We start from the raw sequence: 5,648 nt of genomic DNA on the forward strand, positions 1-5,648 counted from the left end.
TCCTCTGATGAGGTACTTGTGAACTCTTGGAGATTCCTAAATATTACATTAGTCAGAAATCCCATCTCTAATGGAAACATGCAGATTCTGATGCAGTTTGAATCCTTGGCCACTGTTCATGTACTAAATCGGCTCTAAATGTTTCTGTGAATGTCTGATAGTTTCTTTTTCTTGCTAAAGTATTTTCAAATGGAAACTGCTGAATTTCTACTTTATACATTTCCACTTTTTGAACTGCTCTCAACAGTAGTAGCTAGGGATAACAGAAGATGGCGCTGAGGTACATAGTTCCTGGTGTGCTAGCGCTTGTGGGCTGCTGGTGGTGGTACACCTCTCGCAAAAAAGTACAAATCACCAGTGAGGACAATGAAGAGACACACGACATGTTGTCTTTACCAAGTGAGGGCAGCGTTACACATGGCAGTAAGGAAATAGCGCCTACTGTATCCTCGGGTGTGGAGCTAGCCAAAGCAGAGTGCCCAGAGCCTGAGACAGAGGTAGCTGGCGACACATTGGCTGTCCCTTTTGCTGAGAATGTCCAAGTGGACCTGGTGGAAGACAGCCCTTCCTCCACCAAAGATGAGTGTGCTCAGTCTGTGCTTAGGCACTCTGTTGGCCCAGAGAGCCCTATGGAATCTGCTTCAGTTCCCCTCTCTGCCAGCACACCCCTCTCAGATGCTTCTGTAGGACCCCAGCACCATGTGAATGGGGACTTTAGCCAGCCTGCTGAGACCAGTGACATTAATGAGGAACTTCAGCACTTGGCCGCCAGTCTCATCACTGAGGTCATTTCAGCGGCCCTAAAGGAGGTCATGGAAGTAAGGAGCTACGAAATCTCTGAGGCAGCTAGCAGCTGTGCACCTGACAAAGAGCCCACGACAGTAGAACCAGTTTGCCAGAATGAGTCAAGCCACCTTTCTACAGGAGATGAGCAGGACTTGGCTATGCAGCCTCAGGATAAAAACACTGAGGAACAGGAAACTGACACGAAGGAAGACGCATTGACTGTGTCCTCAGGTGTGGACCTGCCTAAAGCAGAGTGCCCAGAGCCTGAGGCAGAGGTAACTGACGACATATTGGCTGTGCCTTTTGCTGAAAATGTCCAAGTGGTCTTGGTGAAAGACAGCCCTTCCTCCACCAGAGATGAATTGTCCACCACTGCACCCAAAGCTGTGGTTGAATGTGCCCAGACTGCACTTGGGCACTCTTTTGGCCCAGAGAGCCCTATGGTATCTGCTTCATTTCCCCTCTCTGCCAGCATACTTGTCTCAGAAGCTTCTGTAGGACCCCAGCACCATGTGAACGGGGACTTTAGCCAGCCTGCTGAGACCAGTGACATTAATGAGGAACTTCAGCACTTGGCCGCCAGTCTCATCACTGAGGTCATTTCAGCGGCCCTACAGGAGGTCATGGAAGTAAGCAGCTACGAAATCTCTGAGGCAGCTAGCAGCTGTGCACCTGACAAAGAGCCAATGACAGTAGAACCACTTTGCCAGAATGAGTCAAGCCACCTTTCTACAGGAGATGAGCAGGACTTGGCTATGCAGCCTCAGGATAAAAACACTGAGGAACAGGAAACTGACACGAAGGAAGACGCACCGACTGTGTCCTCAGGTGTGGACCTGCCTAAAGCAGAGTGCCCAGAGCCTGAGGCAGAGGTAACTGACGACATATTGGCTGTGCCTTTTGCTGAAAATGTCCAAGTGGTCTTGGAGAAAGACAGCCCTTCCTCCACCAGAGATGACTTGTCCTCCACTGCACCCAAAGCTGTGGTTGAATGTGGTCAGTCTGCACTTGGGCACTCTTTTGGCCCAGAGAGCCCTATGGTATCTGCTTCAGTTCCCCTCTCTGCCAGCATACTTGTCTCAGAAGCTTCTGTAGGACCCCAGCACCATGTGAACGGGGACTTTAGCCAGCCTGCTGAGACCAGGGACATTAATGAGGAACTTCAGCACTTGGCCGCCAGTCTCATCACTGAGGTCATTTCAGCGGCCCTACAAGAGGTCATGGCAGTGAGCAGCTGTGCACCTTCTTTTAACGACAAGGAGCCCACGAAGGATGAGGACCTCCACACATCTCATGTGGGATCTTCTTCTCAAAGTCACACAGATGACATACAGGAGCAGGCAGCACAGATCGTGAAGGAGGTCATCAATAGCTGCCTTACTTCTTTCGTATGGGAGAAGGCCGAGGATAAGCAGGAGTGTTTGGTGTCCTCTCAGGGACAGTTGGCATCGACCCCGGTACTTCCCAAGCTTCAGGCTGAAGAGATCATAACTGCAATGGAGGACTCTGGATGTAGCACGTCCCAGTCAGAGGACGGCATCAGCGACATGGACCTTCTTCTTGGCCCAGGTTTATTCTCAGCTGTGCCTGAGAGTATAGAGGAACCTATTCAGAATTCAGGGTTCTCAACAGAACCAGTTTGCCCACCAGTCACAGTGATAGCACATGGACAGCAAGGCACTCCCTCTTGCACCGGTGCAACTACCGATTTCCAACAGGACATCCCTGGGACTACCGGGAGGAGCTCCCCAGTCCCATCCTCAACCCTATCAAATTTGGTAGAGAAATGTTCTCATAACAGACCAGACGCAGCTGCTGTAAGCACCGAGTCAAGCCACCTCTCTACAGGAGATGAGCAGGACTTGGCTATGCAGCCTCAGGATGAAAACACTGACGAACAAGAACCTGACACAAAGGAAGACGCACCGACTGTGTCCTCAGGTGTGGATCCGCCTAAAGCAGAGTGCCCAGAGCCTGAGGGAGAGGTAGCTGATGACATATTGGCTGTGCCTTTTGCTGAAAATGTCCAAGTGGACTTGGTGAAAGACAGCCCTTCCTCCACCAGAGATGACTTGTCCACCACTGCACCCAAAGCTGTGGGTGAATGTGTTCAGTCTGCACCTGGGCACTCTTTTGGCCCAGAGAGCCCTATGGTATCTGCTTCATTTCCCCTCCCAGCCAGCACACCCCTCTCAGATGCTTCTGTAGGTTCCCAGCACCATGTGAACGGGGACTTTAGCCGGCCTGCTGAGACCAGTGACAACACTGAGAATCTTCAGCATATGGCCGCCAGTCTCATCACTGAGGTAAATTCAGTGGGCCAACAAGAGGTCATGGCAGTGAGCAGCTGTGCACCTTCTTTTAATGATGAGCCTACGAAGGATGAGGACCTCTACACATCTCATGTGGGATCCTCTTCTCAAAGTCACACAGATGACATACAGGAGCAGGCAGCACAGATCGTGAAGAAGGTCATCAATGGCTGCCTCACTCCTTCCATATGGGAGAAGGCCGAAGATAAGCAGGAGTGTTTGGTGTCCTCTCAGGGACAGTTGGCATTGACCCCGGTACTTCCCAAGCTTCAGGCTACGGAGGCCATACCTGCAACTAAGGACTCTGGATGTAGCACGTCCCAGTCAGAGGACGGCATCAGCGACAAGGACCTTCTCCTCGACACAGGTTTAATCTCAGCTGTGTCTGAGAATAAAGAGGAACCTATTCAGAATTCAGGGTTCTCGACAGCAAAACCAGTTTGCCCACCAGTCACAGTGATGGCACATGGACAGTTGGGCACTCCCTCTTCCAGCAGTGCAACTGCAGACTCCGAAGAGAGCAGCCCTATAATGATCAAGCAAAATCCCCAAGCCCCAACTTCAACCCTATCAAATGCAGTTGAGAAAGCAGCTGCTGTAAGCACTGAGTCAAGCCATTTGCCTACAGGAGATGAGCAGGACTCAGCAATGCAACCTCAGAATCAAACAACTGATAAACAGGAAACTGACACTAGCACGTGCCAGCCGGAGAATGGCACCAGCAGCAAGGACCTTCTCCTCAGCACAGCTGTGCCTGAGAGCAAAGATGACCTTAATGAGATGTCAGGGATCTCCAGAGGTTCTGAAAAAAAGGAAGATGGACTGCAGGAGAGTTCCGATTTTTCGCCAGTGCTGACTAGAGACCATGTGGCTGCTGTGTGTGAGGCAGCACTGCTCAACGGGCCAGGCCTCCAGAATGGAACCACTAAGGCAGAGGAAGGTCAGTCAGAAGGTGAGTACCATGATTTTGTAGAAAATTACATTCATTGTTTCATGAGGTGTCTGAGCATTTAGAAATGTGCTTATATTTCACTGTGATAATAGTAATTAGGGATGTTCTAATTAATTACACCTATAGGACACCAGAGGGTGCTTTAATAGAGCGGTAAAACAAAGAATTTGAACTGGATCGGCTTAAAACACCTTATCCCTAATCAATTACAGTATGCATGGATTGGCCTTGATCCACTGAATTGTGTCAAGACATCCCTAATAGTAAGATTTGGCCTGAATCAACAGTATGAATGTAAAACGTGTCATATTTAAGGTCACTAAATGCATATGAACTGTTCAGATGTAAATAGCATGGGATCAACTGACAGCTGCTTCACCTTGCGGACGGGAGGCCAGCAGAGTGGCAGCCAAGCCCGCCCATCCCAGAGTTCTGAGCTGATTGAGTGGGAGATTGAGGTGCCAAAGGTGAGCCTTTTCAGTCAATTATAAAGTTCTTCTCTCTAAGCTTAGAGGTATTCTAACTAGCTAAGGCTTTTCTTGGGTAAATAGCAAAGCACTTTGTAAGTCGCTCTGGATAAGAGCTAAATGCTGTAAATGTAAATGTCAGTCACGAATATTGACTTTGCTCTGGCTTCCTATCTTTTCTTTTGTTTGTAGCATCTCGTCAGCAGATTGATTGGCAAGCAAGGGAAGTATTTGAGTTTCCTGAAGCAGCGCTCTGGTGCAGAGATCTACATTATAACCCTGCCTTACACTGAAGAGGTTGAGATCTGCCATATAAAAGGTGAGTGAGCTATGAAAGCCATTAGGTTAAGCTGGACTGATGAGGAGTTTGATTTGTGTGTTAAAGCTTGTTTTTCTTTCTTTTCCCATCCCCTGCTCTCAGGCACTCAGCAGCAAGTAGATAAAGCGCTGGCCTTAATTGGCAAGAAGTTCCGAAACTTGGACCTGACCAACATAAGTGAGCCCTTGCCACTGCTATCGCTACCCACAATGAACCAGGTAAAACCCTCGGCAGAAAAAGACTTCTCAATTCTTACAGTGACTGACCAACTATACAACTCTCTTCAACTGTGTATTCATTTGCAGATCTAAGCATTCTGTCTGTGAATAGAGATAGTGGAAAAATGCTCCATATTCCACTGTTTATTTATTTAAGCTGTATTGATTGCTTCCAGCAGAGTGGCAGCCAAGCAAGCCTATCACAGAGCTCTGAACTGATTGAGTTGGATTTTGAGGTGCCAAAGGTGAGCTTTCTCAGTACTGACTCTAACTCTTAAACAGAAATCAGTAATGAAGTTCTCCTGTCTGTACTGAACTACTGTATTAAAGCCGAGTGAAAGCACTGTATAATACATCTGTATGTAAAAAGTGTCTCATATATGACTTTGCTCTGACGCCCTATCTTTCCTTTTGTTTGTAGCATCTTGTCAGCAGATTAATTGGCAAGCAAGGGAAGTATATGAACTATCTGAAGCAGAGCTCTGGTGCAGAGGTCTACATTATAACCCTGCCTTCCACTGAAGAGTCTGAGATCTGCCATGTAGAAGGTGAGTGAGCTGTGAAAGCCATTAAGTTCTTCTAAGCTGGATTGAT

Source organism: Salminus brasiliensis, chromosome 11 (genome assembly GCF_030463535.1).
Source record: "Salminus brasiliensis chromosome 11, fSalBra1.hap2, whole genome shotgun sequence".
NCBI classification, from domain to species: domain Eukaryota; kingdom Metazoa; phylum Chordata; class Actinopteri; order Characiformes; family Bryconidae; genus Salminus; species Salminus brasiliensis.